At 41.1% G+C, this 20992-nt stretch overlaps 1 long non-coding RNA gene across 8 annotated transcripts in view; it reads right to left on the minus strand.

Moving 5' to 3' along the window:
- Positions 1–17232, minus strand: part of LOC138831350 (uncharacterized) — a 34116-nt gene extending 16884 nt beyond the window's left edge. For 3 of the 8 annotated variants that reach the window (XR_011373263.1, XR_011373267.1, XR_011373260.1), the window contains exon 1: positions 4098–4488. This is a non-coding gene — a long non-coding RNA (uncharacterized lncRNA). Of the gene's footprint in view, positions 1–1276; positions 1383–4097; positions 4489–6428; positions 6847–14209; positions 14361–17122 lie in introns of those variants that run through there. The other 5 variants (XR_011373261.1, XR_011373265.1, XR_011373266.1 and 2 more) reach the window with 5 other exon arrangements.
- Positions 17233–20992: the final 3760 nt, after the last annotated feature.

The following is a 20992-nucleotide window of genomic DNA, read 5'->3' on the forward strand; positions in this document are numbered from 1 at the left end:
AACAAGTTATAGGTAACCTCCATCTCATTGATCTCCTTGTTGCTTTAACTGGAAATAAAAAGAGCTTTTGTAAGAAAGTTCAAAGCCATCCTGGGCACAAAAAAAAAAAATCCTTCTAAAACTCCATCTCGCTACTAATCAGCACAGAACGAGGACTATCCAGCCAAAGGCTGAAAGTGGCATTGTGACTCTAAGTAGTAGAGCATTAGCCTGGAACAGAAGGACTCAGGGACAGTGCCCAGGCCTTGAGTCCAAACTGTAAATGCCAACCGGGACAAGCTATCCCAGGAATGGATGTTGAGACAATGGCCAGGACAAAGTCAGTCCTGTCCATGGAAAACCATGGAAAAGAGTGAGAGATGATACCCTAAATGGAGTCACTTTATGCTTTATGCATTGTTTCTGGCAAAACTGGAGCTTCAGTTTCCACCCCCACTACAAAGGCAGAGGAGGGGTCCCGCAGAGCAGTGGGGACCTCACAGATGAAGTCCTTCAGGGGATGAGGCCTCACAGAAGAGGCTGCAAAAAGGGGTGTACCTCACTGGGAGGCCGCAGAACTGCGGGTGCCTCATGGGGAAGGCCACAGAAGTGAGGGTGTCTTGTGGGGGAGGCCGCAAAAGAGGGGAGGGCCTCACAGGGGAGACTGCAGAGGAGGGGAAACTGCAAAGGCAGTACACAGAGGAGGAGTTTAAACTTAAACTCATCCATACTTTTATCTTCAGTTGCAAGGGAGAGGGAAAGAGGGAGAGGGAAAGAGGAAGAGGGAGAGAGGGAGAGAGGGAGAGAGAGAGAGCCAGAGCTATCTGCCCAAGCACTCACAGAAGTGGAGTTTTAAATTTGGGGCAAAATTTGATTGAAGGGGCTCAGCAGCCCTCCAAGGCCCAGGTGGCCTTAATGTAAAGAAATTTAGTGTCCTTCCCATGGTAAGGGACCTGATGCCATGGGCCTATATTAGAGTGTTCTCCACAGTACAGGTTGGCTCCTAAAGGGGGTGGTGGCCCTGCCAGTGGAGAATGTCTTCATGTTTGTCCGTGCGCATTCCTTGGGACATGCGGGAGGGGTCCTTGGGCCAAGGTAGGCCCCTGGCACTTGGTCCACGTTTGACTCTGATGGGGGAAAGGGGGGCTCGGTTAGTCACAGAGGCCCAGGTGGCCTTACCACTGAGATATCAGAATCAGAAACGCAGACCTCAGATAAACAGGTCACTTACCCTGGAGTGGGACTTAATTAGCAGTGTTGGATGGGCTGGTAGAGCGCTCAGTCAGGAGAAAGTTACCTTGGTGGTCCTCTGGTGACTGGCGGATAGGATCTCAGGATAGGTCCCAGGGAAGCTGGTTGAACTTCCTTCCGAAGTGGAGGGAGGATCAAACCCACTGGGGAGCCTATCCCCACAGGGCGACCAATGTAAGAGGATCAGACAAAAATCCATGCAAGGGGACCATGCAGAAGCAGGAAGGCAAAGGAGAAAGATTATTACAAGGTTTATTAGAGGAGCCATATTTCCCCCAATAGGGAGCACATGACCTCCATCACTATCCTGGTAGCATGAGGATCTGAGGGAAAAGGAAGTGAGGTAGATGGGAGTCCAGGTGGGTCTGGGCAGAGAGAGGGAGGGGCCAGTTGTATGGAAGGAACTCCAGAAATGGGAGGGGGCCCGCGTGTAGGTGCTCATACTTCGAGCTCATGACTCTACCTGATTCTGGGGCCTGGATGAGCTGCCTTGATCTCTTCTAAGTCATTTACCACATGAGGGTTTTCTGAACTCATACATCACCGCAAACTGCTAACATTCCTCCCTAGCACATCTCTCAATATATTTTTTCCATCATATATTTAAACATATTTATGTGTATACATTCTCTACCCTCCCCCAACTCCACACACAAAGGCATAGACCTTCAAAACAAAGTTTTTCTTTTTTTCCTTGCTACAGTGTCTAGAACCTAATAAACTCAATAGATACAAAAGAGTGAGTTGGGTACTAGTGTCACACCTGTAATGCTAGCTATTCAGGAAACTGAGATCTAGAATCACTTTTTCCATTTATTTTCCATTTTGATTAAAATTTAAGCATTAAAGGAACTTTTAAAGAGAATCAAGACTTCCTTTTTTCTGGAGGTTTCCTTCACTCCCTTTCACCTAGTCCAGCTAAATCTGTGTCCCCTGGGAGCTATGGCATCCCAGAAAATCCATAGTCCCCCAGACCCCAGTTAAATTCAGACAGAATCCAGCATTGCCTTTAGTCATGTGGTGGGCAGAGCAGAAGGCATCCACCACGTGTGCTACCCAACACCTCTAATCCACACCTGTGCCACTTCCATACTCCCAGCCACATGAGCAGCATTGTGTCACCATCGCTTGCACTGGCATAGGCTTTCGTGGTCATCAGGATAGATGTCCTGAGAGCTATTTCATCTGCACAAGGTGACATTTCCTGGGTCCAGGTATATTGCTGATCTGGGAAATCACTGGCATTGGAGCAAGCCAGGGCTGCTGCAACCGCACTGTAGGATGCATCTCTCTGCAGCAAAACCTGAGGCCCTTCCTTCCTAGACACAATGGAGATCCTAGACAATTCCCTGCTTGTCCCTGGATGAGTCCATGAATATATCCACAGCCCTCATCTGTCAGAAATGAACAAAGAGTACAGAATTGTTCAAGTCATTTTCCTTCTTCACAGAAGGGTGCACTATCATCCTGGCCCCCCAGAGCGAGGCAGCACAACAAATGGGCGGATCCACTTGGTTTTCATCCCAACCTAGGAATGATATTGTCCCTTCTCATGTTGCTAAGGAGTCAGGATCACATCTTTGTAAACAATCGGTTACCAGGGTAATAGGGTCATAGAAGGAAGACAAGTCATTCTAACCATCAGTGGACCATCCCTAGTCAAGAGACAGTGTACTTTGAGAGGCCATTGCTCAAAAACAAACATCCTCTTTACCTGCTAATGAAACTGCAACTCCACTGCACCTCACCTTTGTCATTACAACAACAACAACAAAAAGAAAAGGAAAAGGGTGTTTTGGACTTTCTTGTCAGGACTGGCTTGAAACCACAATCCTCAGATTTCAACCTCCTGAGTAGTGCCAAGCTTTTTCATGAGACAATTCTCTCAAATTAACCACCAAGAAAGAAGCTAAAAGAAATAGAGAAAAGTCCAGGACTTGAGCTGAGGCTCAACTGGAAGATAATGGACAGCACCCATGCCCTGATTTCAAACCTATGACCAGCACACCATCATCATCATCATCATCATCATCATCATCATCATCATCATCATCATCATCATCATCATCATCATCATGTGAATAAAAAGACTGTAAGAGCCTATTAAGAATATTAAAATTGAGGGCTTGGAAGGTGGCTCAGTGGTAGAGCTCTTGCCTTGCATGCATGAGGCCCTGGGTTTGATTCCTCAGCACCATATAGCAAAAAGGAAAAAAGCCGGAAGTGGCGCTGTGGCTCAAGTGGTAGAGCGCTAGCCTTGAGCTGAAGAGCTGAGAGATAGCGCCCAGGCCCAGAGTTCAAGCCCCATGAGCAACCAAAAAAAAAAAAAAAGAATATTAAAATTGAGTGAGCCAGGCACTTTTTGGTGGCTGACATGTAATCCCAGTTAGGAGCATGAAATCTCAGGATGGTGGTTAAAATCCCACCGGGGCAGGAATTTCCATGAGGCTCTGATCTCCAACTAACCAGCAAAAATGCCAGAAGTAGAGCTGTGGTTCAAGTGGTAAAGTAACAGCCTTGAATGAAAAAGCAAAATAACAGTGACCAGGCCCAGATACATAGGGCAGGACTACTACTAATTAATTAATTAAATACAAATACACAAATAAAAATCAGAGTGGAAGATGAGCACAAAACCAAGAGAATTGGTGGTTTACACCTGGAGCTCAAGCTACACAAAAGACAGAACTTGAAGATCTGGGTTCCAAGGCAACTGAGGCAGAAAAGTCCCTTAGGAATTTGTGAGTATGTATCAGGTGTGGGTCTTGAACCCAGGGCTTGAAATAGAATTTTTTTTTTCTTAAAGGTAGCATTCTACCACTTCCTTTCTTTGGGGGATGAAATGGAGATAAGTTTTACGGACTTACCTGCCTGGGCTTTCAACCCCAATCCTCAGATTTCAGGTGCTGATACAGTACTCTTATCTTCTATGAGATTTTTATCTTCCATGAACTGCCAAAAGTAAAAGAAGCCAGAAGTTGATCTGTGTGGCTCAAGCCACAGAGACTGCTTGCTTTGAGGGAAAACAAACAACAAAAACCCTCATACACAGTGGCCCTACCCTGGTTTCAAACCCAGGAAGTGACCAGGCCCTATGTTCAAGTCCTAGGACCACCACCACCAGCAGCAAAAGAATGACTCAGGGACAGGGACTAGGCCCTGAATACAAGGCCTAGAAACAGCATAAAAAATAAAAGAAAAACAAATTCAGAGACTGTGGCTAGGCTCCAGAGTTCAAGGTCTACAACCAGCACCAGGACACACATACACACACACACACACACACACACACACACACACACACACACACACACACACACACACACACGAAATGAACAATAGTATAAGAAGGCAAAAGAAGAAGAGAAAAGTCAATAAAATATTTTTAAGTAGTGGCTCATGCCTATAATCCCAGCTACTGTGGAAGCTGAAATTTTAGGATTGTGGTTCATAGTCAACCTGGGCAGGAATCTCCATGACACTTGGTTTTATGTGTGCTAGTCCTGGGGCCTGAACTTGTGCTGTTTTGCACAAGACTAGAACTATTCTACTTCCCAGCTCTTGGTGATTAATTGGAGATGAGAGTCTGAACAACTTTCCTGCCCTGGCTGGCTTTGAACCACCATCCTCTGATTTTAGAGCCTGGCTAATGTCCCTGTTTTCCCATGAGAATCTTTTTTTTTTCTTTTTGGTTGGTCATGGGGCTTGAACTCGGCCTGCACACTGTCCCTAAGCTCTTCAGCTCAAGGCTAGTGCTCTACCACTTGAGCCACAGGGCCACTTCTGGTTTTCTGGTGATTTAGTGGAGATAATTGTCTCATGGACTTTTCTTCCCAGTCTGGCTTTGAAGTGCAATCCTCAGATCTCCCCCTCCTGAGTAGCTAGGATTACAGGTGTAAGCCACTGGCACTCAGTTTTTTTTTTCTTTTCTTTTTCCTTTTTTGTGGGTTGTGGGGCCTGAACTCCAGCTCTGGATGGTGTCCCTTAGCTCTTCAGCTCAAGGCAAGCACTTTACCACTGAGCCACTTCCCAGCTCCGCCATGAGACACTTAACCCTTATGAATTACCAAATTTGTTTTACAAAGCCAGATGTTGAAATGTGGCTTAAGTTTTAGAGCCTGCCAGCCTTGCTCAGGACATGGGAGAGACTCCAGCACAGTGACCTTGCCCTGATTTCAGGTTTAGGAACAGTCACCACTCCCTGTGTTCCAGCCCTAGGATCAGAACCAAATAAATAAATAACTCCCCCATTTTCACTGTATTTGATGTTGGCGTAATTTGTGAAGGTGAAGGGAAAAAACAAATTGTTTAAATAGGGATACAGTTAGACCTATTGCAACAATGAGATGTACAAGAAATTATTTCAAAAAATGAACTTTACAACATTTGCCTGGTGGGGGGTGTAGAGGACATTATATAAACAAAGCCATTCATGAAGCTGTTGCTCAAGCTGTTACAGTATGCTAGCCTTGAGAAAAAACAATACAAAAAATGCTTCATTCACAGTGGCCCTGCCCTGACTTCAAGCCTCAGGAGAGTGGCCATGTCATGAGTGAAGCCCTAGCAAGAAAAATGAAAATAAATAAATAAATAAAGCCAGAACTTTATCTGTGGCTCAAGCCATGGAGATTGCTAGTCTTGAGAAAGAAAAGGGAAAAACCTCAGACACAGTGGTTCTGCCCTGATTTTATGGCTAGCAAAAGTGAAGGCCCTATGTTCAAGACCTAGGACCAGCAATGAAGAAATAAAAATACAACAACAACAAAAACTTGGCAAAAATGCCCAAGTCCTGAGTACAAGCCATAAGAGCAGCACCTAAAATAAATGCAGAAAGAAAGAAAAATACATATAGAGCCACAATTTGGACTGTCTTGAGGTGGGAAGCCTACTAGTCTTGAGAATAAATTAGGAATAATGACCAGGCCTGGAGTTCAAGTACTATAACAAGCTCAAAAAAAAAAAAAAAAATCTGTCGGGAACCAAAAGGAGTCTCTCAACATGAAGATAGGCTTGACTATCTCACCAGAACATCTTGTGGCTGAGTTTACAGAACCACTCTCAGAAATCCGACCCTTTCATCCTGCCTTATGCAAACATCCTGCAGCTGCTAATGACCACCCTTTCACCCTGCCCTATGCAAAAATCCTGCAGCTGCTATGGCCAATGAAAATTCTTCCTTATTCCAAGCATATAAATACCCCTGTGTGAAAAATAAAAATTTGCAGCTTGACCAGGATCCCTGTCTTGCTGTCATTCTTCGTGTCTCTTGTCCCTTCATTCCTTCTCTGTTAGGTTCATTGCCCTCGTTGACGTCCTGCAGGTTGGGACAAAAATCCACAAAAAAAACTTCAAAACAAAAACCTCAGAAACAGTGGCCAGCCCTAATAATAAGCTAGATGACCCGAACTTACAAAAAAGAGAAAAAGAATAATAAATTAAGTGAAAAGAAGGGCAAAAATATTAGAGCCAATTCAATATTTCAAAAATATGGTTCACACCTATAATCCTACCTGCTCAAATGGCTGAAATCTGAGCATTTGTGGTTTGAATCCAGCCTGGGCAGGAAAGTAAATGAGAATTCTTTTCATTTATGCTATTCCTGGGCTTAAACTTGAGTTTTACTCAAGGGTAGAGCTCTACTACTTCCTACCTGTTGCTGGTTAATTGGTGAAAAACGCCTCATTGATTTTCATGCCTAGGATGGCTTTGAACCTTGGCTCTCAACTTTCAAGACTCTGTATAGTCATCTTGGCTTCCTGTAGTACTTTTTTCCTTTCTGTATTTTTTGACAGTTGTGGGGCTTGAACTCAGGACTTGTGTGCTGTCCTTGACCCTCTTGTACTCAGAGAGCCTTGTGCTCTACCATTTGTGCCATAGCGCCACTTCTGGGTTTTGAGTGGTTAATTGGACATAAGAGTCTCACAAGGACTTTTCTGTCTGGGCTGGCTTCCAACTGAGGTCCTCAGATCTCAGCCTGTTGAGTAGTTAGAGCCATAGAACACTTATCTCATATTTGTTAGGTTTTAAAAAAGAGATAGCTGAGTAAGAACAGCACCATGCACGTGGTATTCAGGTAAGGGGTAGGTTTATTCAGTAGACCTGCTGGGACCAGGCAAGGTTGGCATTCCTCATGGCTGGGAAAGGCCTTGGAATGAGAGAGAGCTGGGAAAGAGAGGAAAGAGAGGAAAGAGATAGAAAAGAGCAGAGAGAGCAGAGAGATGAGACAGAGCAGAGAGAGAGCAGAGAGAGAGAGCAGAGAGAGCAGAGAGAGGGCGTCTGGGCCTGGGCTAGGCCTTATCTAGGGTACGGGTGGAGAAAGGTGTGGCCACATCAAATTCAGATGTGACCTCAGTGGATGCAGATGTGACCTCTTCCAGGTGTCCCAGTTGCCTAGGTAATGCAGGTACTGGGTGGAGACTTTGCTGTGAGGAGGGTGGAGTCTGCTTGCCATCCAGGAGCGGACCTTACAATATTAACCACCCCCCCCCAAAAAAATGTGCTATGGCTCAAATTGTAAAACTTCCATCCTAGAAGGGGGGAAAAGCCCAGCACCTCAAGAAGACTGGCAGGTCAAGCCCTAGGATGACCATAAAAAAATAAAAACCAGGGCTGGTAAAGTGGCTCAGTGGTAGAGTGTTTGCTTGCCTTGGATGCATGAGGCCCTGGTTCGATTTCTCAACATCACATAAGCAGAAAAAAAAGCTGGAAGTGGTGTTGTGCCTCAAATGGTAGAGGACCTGGAGCTGAAATGCTGAGGGACAGCACCCAGGCCCTGAGTTCAAGCCCCATGACCAGCCAAAATAAATAAATAAATAAAAGCCAAATACAAAGAAATAAATACAACCACCAAAAATAAAAAGGAAGAGTAGTGCACTGGCTAAAGATGTAGTGCCTGCTAACTTAGAGGGGGTGGGGTGCGGAGTGGGAGAAAGCATGGAGACTGGAGACTGGCCAGGCCACTTTGAAGCCCTGGGATTAACACAAAGAATAAAAACAACAACAGAAAGGCAGAAAGTGAGCTTTGGCTCAAATAGACTATCAGCTTTAAATCAAAAACAAAAACTAAACAACACTGACCAGGCCCTGTGTTCAAGCCCTAGGTCCAGAACCAAAACATAAGAAAAACCTAGCCAGGTGCCAAAGGGTCACACCAGTAATCCTAGCTACTCATACTCAGGAGACTGAGTTCTGCGGATCACAGTTTGATGCAAGGAAGGAAAGTCCAAGAAACATAATAAACTACTCAGAAAAAGCTGGAAGTGGTGCTGTGGCTGAAGTGGTGAGCAAAAGTAGCTCAGGGACAGAGCCCAGGCAGAAGAGTTTAAGCCCAAAGGCTGGCAAAAAGGAACAAAGAAAAAAAGAAAGTGAGTAATTAAGCTGTGGTTCAAGGTATGAAGCCTGCTAACCTGGAGAAAAAAGGTAAAAAATGTAAACAAAAATATTAAAAAATTATTCCCAGAACCACATGCTCCAGTGCACTTTTCCCTACATCCTTAGTGTGCAGACAACCAGGCCAATGCCCCTGCTATATCCTGTATCTCAATGCCAAAAATTTCAATTATTTGAAAACTGCCTTCCGAGAATTGCCACATAGGGACCACATTGAGAATTATTGACCTCAAAAATATTTATTAACATGATTTCTTTTATTCTTGTGATTTTTCTATGTCCTTCTCATCATTACTTCCCTAGCACCTAGCAAATTAACTAGAATAAAAATATAGAGACATATCTGCTTATTGAACATCTACATGTATATTTGGGATAATAAGTTGGTTTATATGGGGTCATCAACACTGAGCATTTTTTACAATGAGCCTCATACTTTGTAAAAAACAAAAACAAATAACACATTTAACCCTCAAGAACTCTACATTTGCCAGTCAGCTGTCACTCATACCTGTCATCCTAGCTACTAAAGGGAAGCAGGTGCTTGTGTTGTTCAAAAATAGTAATGTTGGAAGTGGCGCTGTAGCTCAAGTGGTAGAGCGCTCGCCTTGAGCTGAAGGGCTAAGGGACAGCGCCCAGGCCCAGAGTTCAAGCCCCACGGCCGACAAAAAAAAAAAAAAAAAAGTAATGTTACAAAGATAAGGAAAAGCCGAGAAATTATTATAGACTAAAGGAGATCAAGTATACACAACTATATATAATTCATGATTATGTACTGGTATTAGTACTGGAGAAAAAAAATGACAGGGACAGAATTGAGCCAATTGGCAAGACTGAAATATAGACAAAGATTAAGCAAAAGTATGGCATTGTGATTAATTTACTGAAGCCGGTAATTACTGTGGCTATGTAATAACGGGACATTTTTATCCTGAGGAGAGCAAGATTAAAATATGTAGGAATAGAGGACTATGATATATACAAGTTAATCTCAAATGTATGTCCACAAAGAGAACATACACACAAATAAGTGATTAAGCGAATGAAGGAAAATGTTAACTATAGTGAATTTTCATAAAAAGCACACAAATACTGTTTATATTCTTTTTATGACTTTTCTTCAATTTGACCATTTTTAAACAATACTAGATTGAATAGTGAAGAGATGCACTTGAACTGCAGAAGATGAGTTTCCGACGAGTGTTCTATGAGGGTTTCATGGAGAATGCAAATATTAGGGGATAAGAATAAAAGATCAAGTGTTACCATATGAAAAATTATGGAAATCCAAACATTCAGACTATAACAATAAAGTACCAAGAGTAAGTTCACAGACAGAAAATAACTCAGGACTACTGTGGGTTGAGGGAAGGCAAGAGGCATGAATGGCTTAATGGCCCAAAATTTTTGTTGAGGATGATGGATATGTTTGGGACAAGATAAAGGTGATGGTTCTACAATACTGGAAATGTAATGAAAGTCACTGAATTGTGGTTATAATAATAAATTTATTACTATTCCCCTATAAAGAAAAACAATCATCCCATTTTAGAGGCTACTGTTTCCAGGAAACTCTCTGACATTATATACTCACAGGAAACTGTACTCTTTCTTTCTTACATTCATATATTTATTGTTTTTTTTTTTTTTTAGGTAAAACCCTGCTAGCACAGGCCAGCCTGGAACTTGCAATTCTGCTACTTTGTTGCTTGAGGAATGTCTTTCTTCTACCCAAGACATTCCATAACAAAATTTATTTTCTAATAACAACAACAAACAAAAAGATCAAGTATTAAGGTCCTTACCCTAGGACTTAGGAGCAAACAGGACATCCTGATTATATCAGTTCCCTCTGTCCAGAGAGCATTGTGTGCCTGGGGCTTACTGGTTTACAGAATGTCTCCTGAGCCTGGGAAAGACAGGCATAAAAGGAAAAAGCATCCCAAGTCCTGTGCATGAGCAGGCAATGGAATATATGTTGTATTAAATATTTCTTTGGATATAGAACCTCCCTGCCCACTCTGACCTTGGATATGCACATAGTTCACAAGTCACCAACAAAGAGCAAGGCTTTTGCTCTTACTTCCATATTGTAAATGGTTACTATCTCAGTTTTTATTCACTGAAGTGTCACAAATAAATGAATCACAATCACCAAGAAGTAATAACTTACCCTGGCCAGTTTGTCTGGTTTGCAGGAGATGTGTTGGGAAAAACATCTCTGTTATCTCTTCAGAAAAATCTTCATCCCCTGAAAAAAACAAAGTTTTACATGAAAAACATTCCAGAAAAACTGCTGAGGATCACAAGAAAGGTGAGAAGGAAGAGGAGTGAAGGCAGCAGAAGTATGCATAACAATTTAATGAGCATGGAATATGAGTGCTTATAGAATTTTTTCCTTTCCTTCTCAAGTTTTTATGATGCATTGTTATCATTATCCATTCTTTCACTATTAAACTTAAATGTCCAATTAAGACAAACATTTCTGAGACTTTTCTTCCACCACTGGTTAAGCTGAAGCTACAGGCGTTAGGGATAATAATAATCACTCGGCCTTCTGAGATTTCTGGGCAGACTTTGTGGCCTTGCCAGCTCCTGCAGACTTCTTGTCCACATCTTTGATGCCACACACAGCAACTGTCTCCTATCACAAACAGCAAGATGACCCAAAGGAGGATAGTCAGAGAAGCTCTCCACATACACAAGGCTTGCTGGAACCATATGAACCATGACAGCATCACTAGACTTCAGGAATTTAGGACTAGCTTCCAACTTCTTACACGATCTCTTTTCAAGTTTCTCTTTCCAGTCAGTAAACTTGCAAGCAATTTACGCTGAATGACAATCCAGGACAGAGGCATATTTAGCACTGATTTGGCCTGGATGCTTCAGGAAGGTCACCTGAGCAGTGAAGCTAAATGTTTCCTTGGGTGAATCATTCTTGTTGTCATCACCCACGTTGCCACCCCAAACATCTTTGGGTGACATGCTTATAGAATTTTTTTGTGCATAGTATGTCGATAGATGTTCTTAATGGGCTTATAAGAGAGGTGGGCATTATCACACTTTGGCAATAAAGATAATGAAGGCTGGAAGAGGTCAAGAATTTCCACAAGATTTCTTAGCAAAGGTTAGGAGTTAAACCTTGGCCTCCACTCTCAATGCTCTTTGCGTCACATTACAGAAGAATGAATGGAGAGTATGAAGCAGATATTGTATAAAGTAAATGGAATTCAGGGCTGGGAATGTGGCTTAGTAGTAGAGTGTTTGCCTAGCATGCATGAAGCCCTGAGTTTGATTCCTCAGTACCACACAAACAGAAAGAGACAGAAGTGACCCTGTGGCACAAATGGTAGAGCACTAGCCTTCAGCACAAAGAGGCTCAGGGACAGAACCCAGGCCCTGAGTTCAAGCCCCAGAACGAGAAAAAAAGAAAAGAAAAAGAATTTAAAAAATGGAATTCAAGTTATGGGAAGAGTTTCAGGCAGAGAAAATGAGTGCCAAGATTAGGTGGTGAAAGCATAGCAGGAAGTTTAGTATGATCACAGCATTTAATGTAAACAAAGGAAAAAAGCAACAAAGTAGGATCCAGCAAAGACTGGGCCTTTACACCCTGGTAAGATTTCAAAGTTTCTAACAAAGAGATGAGGAACCACTGAATGATGTTTAGAACAGAGACAAGTAAGATCAAATTTAAATCAAAGGAAGATCATTTTAGTGGCTGAGTAGAGAACTGATCAGCACTAATCTAGGAACAAAAAAGGAAGTAAAATTGAGGGAATAATCCATGATTCAAGTGAGCAAGGTGATGTTTAAATCAGCGGGAGAAAGGATTAATGTTGGAAGGGTGCTAAGGAAAATGTTATCTTGATGATGGGAAAACAGAACACCTCACTGAAGAAACATGTAAACATATGGGTAAGTCAAGAGCAAACTGTAATCAAGACAGCCAAACATACTGTCAGGAAATATTCCTTCTCTCTTTACACACCTAAATCCTATCCATTAACTCACTTTGAGACCAGCCTAAGGTTTTAGCCTTTAGAATCTATATATTTCTTAATCAGCAGTGTATAGCTTCAAGGGCAAATTGTTACTGCTTTATCTGACCATTGTCCCCAAAATTTCCCGCGATTGGCGGGAAGAATGTATCATAGCTCATTTGTGCCTCTCACTTGGCATTTAAGAGAAAGAATTAAAATGACTTAGCAATCCCAAGTATAAGATGGATTGTGAAGGTGATCTCATTAATACCATCCTTACCAATGTAACTCATTTAAGCAACATTTAACTATATCCTAATATGAATAAAAATCTAAAACCTGACTCGTAGGGTCATCCAACTAAATCCTACTGGGTGCAAGAAATTAATCTGAAAACATAATGACATACCTATATCACAAAATATTGACAAAATGATCCAATAGCATGCAGAATTTTTTTCACTTATATTTATCTCATTCTGTTCTAAAAAATTATTTAGTGTATACTTAAAATGTAAATAATATTCCAATATATACATTTAATTTACAATGTTCAGATATACAATGTATTATGTTTGAGTGTTAATAAACTTATTTTTTGGTAAGTGTTGTGAACAAAATGAGGCAGGTCACTGCTGTGGCTCATGCCTGTAAACCTAGCTATTTGGGAAGTTGAGAATGGAGGATTATAATTTGAGGTCAGCCTTGGCAGCACAGTTTGTGAGATCCCTTCTCAGCCATAGCCTGTTACATTAGTATGTGCTCATCCTCCAACACTAATGTGAGAGTCCAAAATTAAGAGGATTTCAGTTCCAGCCCAGCCTGGGCAGAAAATTTTAGGAGATTCCATCTCAACAGAGAGGCTGGACACAGTGGCAAGTGTCTGTGATTCTAACAATGAAAGGAAGACTGAAATCGGTAATTGTAGTTCAGGCATGTATCCAGGCAGGAAACCATACTCTCCCTGAAAACAGTCAAGGGAAAGCAGGGCCCAAGGCATGGCTCTGTGGTAGAGTGTCTGCTTACTAAGTTTGAGTGAGCTGAGCTCAAACCCCAGTACCATCATAACAAAGGAAAACAATGGTGGAAGATCACTACCAAATACTTTCCACAGAATTAAGTATATATTGGGCAGGAGTGTGGCCCAATATTAGGTAGGGGTATAACTCCATGGTAGAGTACTTGCCAGAGGCTTGGTGACTGGCATTGAGATGAGGAGAAGTTGCATCAAAAGTATGTAGGATGGTGCTGGTGGCTCACGACAATAATCAGCTACTCAGGAGGCTGAGACCTGGAGGATGGACGTTTAAAGCCAGCCAGGCAGAAAATTCTGTTTAGATCTATCTCGACTTAGCAAGAAAAAGACAGACTGGTGTCGTGGTTCAGATTAGTAAGACATCAGCTGAGTTCAAGCTGTGGTCCTGGCACCAAAAACAACAATAACAAAATAAATAAATAAAGGAATAAAGTGTGGGCTTTGGAGGGACTTTGGAGAAAGGCAGGACTCTCCCAAAATCGGAAGACATATTCTTAGGCAAAGGGATGGCAAGGACCAAGAATGCTGATAGAAAAAGATGACCAACACTACCACAACAGCAGGTTCCTACCTTTATCCCCGTCAGCTACTTCCATTTTTTCAGTACTTCATTGAGATATCATTAAATGCCAACATCACTGCTGAATTCTCAACAAATATCACTGAGGAGGGCTGGCAAAGAGTGAGAGGAGTTGGGCAGGAGTCTCTTTTCAGAGTCATTTCTGGTGAACATATTAGACAAAAATCCAACTGTTTAGAAAATCCCTCAGAGTCCTCTGAATGGTATTTAAAGTTCAAGATTCCCATTCCTACACCAAACAGATGCTGATTACATGAACAAATGCAGTTAATTGCAGAAAAAATTTTATAAATAACACAACTGTCATATTGAGGAGTAATTAGAAAGAATGCAACTATCTAAACACATCACAATGGCTTTATGTGTTTCCTAAGTTAAGACTTCTAAAAAGCAGATTTTTTAATCTTTTATATCTTTGGAATCATTAAAATAATTACCATCGCTTGCTTATGACTATTATGCCACTTATTGAATACATTATTTCATTTTTGTTTTGTTTTGTTTTGTTTTTGCCAGTCTTGGGGTCTGAACTCTGGGCCTGGGCACTGTCTCTCAGCTCTTCAGCTCTTCAGCTCAAGGCTAGTGCTCTACCACTTGAGCCACAGTGCCACTTCTGGCTTTTTCTGCTTATGTGGTACTGAGGAATCGAACCCAAGGCCTCATGCATGCAAGGCAAGCACTCTACCACTGAGACACCTTCCCAGCCTCTGAATAAAGTATTTAATTTAGTACTTATTTTAACAACCTGTAAGGAATTAGATTGGGTTACCTTACAGATGAGAAAAGAGTTCAGGATCGCAGGTCACATGGCTTTAGTAAAAGACAGATCTTCATTTTGACTCAGTGGATAACTCCAAAGCCCATCATAGTTAACTGCCATCTCAATACTATGTTCAAAAAATCTTTTTTCCTTTTTTTGTGCAAGTCCTAGGGCATGAACTCAGGGCGTGGGTGCTGTCCCTGAGCTTCTTCAGCTCAAATCTAACACTCTATCACTTGAGCTACAGCTCCACTTTGGGCTTTTGATAGTTACCTGGGGATCAGAGTCTCACAGACTTTGCTGGTGAGCTGGCTTTAAACCCAGATCCGGCGTCTCAGTTTCCTGAGTATCTAGGTTTACAGGTGTGAGCCACCAGTACCTGGTCAGAAAACATTTTATAAAAAGGAATCAAGCTTTTACATAGACTAAGGAATCATTTATTAGTAAGATGTTATACAATTGTCTAGTCTGACAACAAACAAAAAAGAAAATGTCCCAGTCTGCATAAAATCCATACTAAAGGAGTAAGAAAAGTTTCTCACTGAGAAATATTCGCTTTGTAGAAAACTTGAAGACTAGTTATTTTACAGTTGATGAGAAATAGAAAAAAATCAAATGAGGTTTAGAGATATTAGTGGCAAGCACACTGACAGTTCAAAGAAGTAAAACAGAGAGCCATCTTTAAAAGCACTGACATGTGGAAAATTTTAATTTGGCAGCTCTCAAACTTGCTAGTCTCAGGACCTCCTAATACTCTTAAATTTTGAGAGCTCCCAAAGAGCTAATTAAACAGGTAAGGTGGCTCAGTGGTAGAGTGCTTGCCTTGCATGCATGAGGTCCTGGGTTCGATTCCTCGGCACCACATAAGTAGAAAAAGCCAGAGGTGGCACTGTGGCTCAAGTGATAGAGCGCTAGCCTTGAGCTGAAGAGCTGAGGGACAGTGCCCAGACCCAGAGTTTAGGCCCCAGAACTGACAAAAAAAAATGTAAGTAGAGCCAGGAACTGGTGGCTCTCACCAGTAATCCTAGCTACACACTCAGGAGACTGAGATCTATAGATTGCTATTAAAAGGTAGCTGGAGCAGGAAAGTCAATGAGATTCTTATCTCCAATAAACTACTCAGAAAACAAAACAAATCAAAACAAAACAAACCCAGAAGTACAACTATAACTCAAGTGGTAGAGTGCAGCTCAGAATCAATGCCTAAGTGCTGAATTCAAGCCCCAGGACTGGCACAAAAATAAATAAATTAAATAAAAAATAGGGTATACACATGCATTCGCATGTGCATGCACACACACGAGAGAAACAGACAGATATATTAAAAAGTAGAACTCAGCTAATGAGCAAAGCATCAGGTATTGAGTCCTAGTTTCACAAGCCAAACAAAAGAAAATTTAGAACTCAAGTGCTTATGGTAGTTTTGTAAACTTAAGAACAAAAACACTGGGGATGGGAAGGTGGCTCAGTGGTAGAGTGTTTGTCTTGTATGCATGAGGCCTTGAGTTCAATTACTGAGCACCACATAAGCAGAAAAAGTTGTAAGTGGCGCTGTGGCTCAAGTGGTAGGACACTAGCACTGAGCTAAAGAGCTGAGGGTCAGCACCCAAGCCCAGAGTTCACTCCCCACAACTCACCAAAAAGAAAGAAAAAGAAAGAAAAGAAACACTACTTATTAATATACGCTTATTGAAAAAAACTGTATTTTCCAAAAAAGGTAAAATTTCAGCAGAATAGACCCATTGTTTTACATCTTTAATAAATCACTTCATCCTTTAGCCTAATGAAAGACACCTGTATTCTCTCATCTGCTTTTATACTGTCTGTTGGGTTATGTTGTTTCAAGTATATGCAGAAAATCTACCTTACAAAGTCACTTAGTTAGGAAAGGAAGAAGTATTTTAGTTGCCTTCTCAGATTATCAATAAAGCTAATGCTGGCATACTCCTTAATATTACACTAAAACTCAACTAGTGGTCATCTCTTAAAATTTAGTTGTAATGAGATACATAGCAATGAGCCTGAAGCTATACCATAAGATTTTCTGCTTGGATGTATTAAATTAAAATCAGTTAGTCTTTTCTTTTCTTTTGCCTGTACATGATTTGCTAACATCACACATTAAATAATGGGAAAATACTCACACTGAGTCACACAAATCTTCCAAATGCTGACCAACTGTCCTGAAATCAATGAATATAGCTGTTATTATCAACACAGATTTCATCAGCATAGTCTGTAAACAGCACTGGGAAGCTACAAAGCTCAACAGAGCAATAAATACATTCTATAAAATTGAAACTTAGTTTGAATGTGTATCATGACTCATACATCGTTGCTTTTCTTGTCGTAAAGGCTCATTTCATTCACTTTTAAGAAATGTTCACCAAATAAAATTCTAGTCTCTATGACCACTTGTATACTTCAGAGTGAAAATGTCATTCCATGGCAAAGTAAATAGTTCATTTAAACACTACAAAAGGGCTAGGCACTGGTGGCTCATGCTTGTAATCCAAGCTACTCAGGAAATTAAGATCTAAGGATCATGGTTCAAAGCCAGCTCAGGCAGAAAAGTCTGTGAGACTCTTATCTCCAATGAACTACTCAGAAGAAGCCAGAAGTGGTGCAGTGGTTCAAGTGGTAGAGCACTACCCATGAGAAAAAAAGCTTAGGGCAACATCCAAGCCCTGAGTTCAAATTCTAGGACCAGCTTAAAACTGAATTCATTGGATTCCACTTTCTTAAAATAGCCAATTAGCAGAGAATATGTCTTAGAAATATATCTAATTAAATGTTAAAATAAAACAACCCTTAAGATTCATTTGTCCAGAAATTACATTTTATACTAACTGCCACATTACCTTATTACTATAAAAAATGAGCAGTTTCAACATTCATATTTTCTAAGAGATACAGGCTTTAAATTGTGGAGGCAGGGAGGGGGAAGAGTGTCACTCATGTTTTAGGTACTACCACCTTTTCTGCCTCAATTCAAGATGGGATTAAGGATCCCACAAGTCATGAGGCACAAATGAAGTATCTAGAGATATAAAGAAACATCAGCCAAACTGAGGACAAACTCTGAAAAGAGCAATCTTTAACTGTACTCACTGGTATGAACAATATCAGTATGAGGGATGCTAAGAGGAGTCTGACAGGGGAAAAAAAAAAGAAGACATAAGCAAGAGGCTGATGTGTCTGAACACCTAGATGGGGGAAAGTTGCAAAAAGAATTCTACATGAAAATTCTCACTGCAAAAAAGAGAGAGATGCAGGGTACCAGTGGCTATCCTTGTCAGACTGCTACTCAGGCAGCTGAGATCTGGGGATCATAGTTGGAAGCCAGCCTAGGAAGAAAACTCCATGAGACTCCTATCTCTAATCACAAAAAAAACTGGAAGTAGAGGTGTGGCTCAAGTCCTTAAAGGTCTAACTTCAAGCAAAGAAGGTCAGGGACAGCAAGCAGACCTTGAGTTCAAGCCCCAGGACCAGCACAGGCATTGTGCATGCACACACACAAACACACAAATTACTCTAGTAATAATAAATAATCTAGTAATAATAATAATATTAATAATAATAATAAATACCGCAGTAATAATAAAGACTCTAGTAATAATAAATACATTGCATCTTCCCACTCTGATTATGAATTTTCATATTACCTTTTTTCTCTTCTTTTTCTTCCTCACAAAATTCTGCTAGGGAAAATGCTTCTGAGTTGTTCTAATTCAAATATTAGAGCCTCTAATTCTTCTCCACTCAGAGAATTAAGGAAAGATTTCACCTGAATGAAAATAATAAAATATTGTGTAAATATTAATGAAAAAATCTCATAAGGAGGAAAGACTGAAGAGCTCATGCCAGCACAGCTCTGTGTGTGTGTGTGTGTGTGTGTGTGTGTGTGTGTGTGTGTGTGTGTGTGTGTGTGTGTGTGTGTGTGTTTGTGTTGGTCCTAGGGCTTGAACTCAAGGCCTGGGCGCTTAGCTTTTTTTTTTTAATTTTATTTTATTTTATTTGTGAACATACTGTACAGAGGAGTTACAGTTACATGGGCAGGATAATGCATACATTTCTTACCAAGAATTGCAGCCTCCTCCTTTGTTTACCCTTCACATCCCTTCCCAGCCTCACCGCTCCCCCCAATCCCAATCCTTCTCCTTCCCCCCCCCTTCCCCCACCTCCCTGCACCAATGTTGTAAAACTCGTTTTGAACATGACAACTTGTACTTCTCATTGTTGCAACAGGTCCACCTGTATCCTTAAACAACTGGTTTTCCCCCATCTCCTACACAAGTTATACTGACATCAAATATAGTGAAAGTAGGGGTTATATTGTGGGGGAGGTACATACAAACCAACAAAGGGATAATCTTATAAATGCATTAGAAACACATGCATGAAAGAAAAAAACATTAAAATACACATCTAAGGGTTCATTTTCCTGACATCACATTATCTGACCTTTTCCGCTTGACTCATACATATACTAGATATTACAAATAAGGGAAACCTTGGGACCTATGTTTGTTTGGGCCTGGCTTACTTCACTTAATATAATGTTTTCCAAGTTTTTCCATTTCCAAACAAATGGGGCAATGTCATTCTTTCTGATGGAGGCCTAGAATTCCATTGTTTATATATACCACATTTTTTTTTAAATTGTATTTTATTTTATTTGAGAACATACTGTACAAAGGGGCTACAATTGCATGGGCAGGATAATGGATACATTTCTTACCAAGCATTGCAGCCTCCTCCTTTGTTTACCCTTCACTTCCCTTCCCCGCCTCCCCCCTCCCCCCACCCAATTTTACCCCCCTCCCCCCACCCAATTATACCCCCCTCCCCCCCCCCACACCGGCATTGTAAAGCTTGTTTTGACATGACATTTTGTACTTCTCATTGTTGCAACAGGTCCACCTGAATCCTTAAACGACTTGTTTGTCCCCATCTACTCCACATGTTATACTGACATCAAATATAGTGAAAACGGGGGTTACACTGTGAGGGAGGGACATACAAAGCAACAAAGAAATAATCTTATAAATGCATTAGAAATACATGCATGAAAGAAACGAAAACATTAAAATACATATTTAAGGGTTCATTTTCCTAGCATCACATTATCTGACCTTTTCCGCTTGACTCATACCTATACTAGATATTGCAAATAAGGGAAACCATGGGACCTATGCTTCTTTGGGCCTGGCTTACTTCACTTAATATAATTTTTTCCAAACCTTTCCATTTCCTAACAAATGGGGAAATGTCATTCTTTCTGATGGAGGCATAGAATTCCATTGTGATATATACCACATTTTTTTGATCCATTCATCTACTGAGGGGCATCTGGGTTGGTTCCATATCTTAGCTATGGTAAATAATGCTGCAATAAACATAGTTGTGCTGGTAGCTTTAGTGTGGTCTTGTTTGTAAACATTTGGGTAAATGCCCAAAAGTGGGATTGCTGGGTCATCGGGGAGTTCTATGTGAAGTCTTTTGAGGAACCTCCATACTGCTTTCCAAAGTGGTTGATCAAGTTTACATTCCCACCAACAATGAAGTAAGGTTCCTTTCTGTCCACATCCCCTCCAGCATCTGTTGTTGTTAGAGTTCTTGCTTTTTGCCGTTCTAACTGGAGTGAGGTGATATCTCAATGTTGTTTTGATTTGCATTTCTTTTATGGCTAGGGATGTTGAACATTTCTTCATGTGTCTCTTGGCCATCCTTCTTACTTCTTCAGAGAAGTTTCTCTTTAAGTCTTTCACTGGGTGCTTAGCTTTTGTGCTCAAATCTAGCACTCCATTATTTGAACCACAGCACAACTTCCAGCTTTTTGGTGGTTAATTGGAGATAAAAGTCTCACAGACACTCTTATCTGAGCTGGCTTCCCACCATAATCATCAGATTTCATTCTCCTAAATAGCTAGGATTACAGTACCCAGTTCTAATTTTTTTTTTATCCCTGAGGCTCTTTGTTCTCAAGGATAGCGATATACACTTGGAGCTAC

The sequence above is a fragment of the Dipodomys merriami genome, unplaced genomic scaffold (genome assembly GCF_024711535.1).
Source record: "Dipodomys merriami isolate MVZ:Mamm:240054 unplaced genomic scaffold, mDipMer1.0.p SCAF_1933, whole genome shotgun sequence".
Classification (NCBI taxonomy): domain Eukaryota; kingdom Metazoa; phylum Chordata; class Mammalia; order Rodentia; family Heteromyidae; genus Dipodomys; species Dipodomys merriami.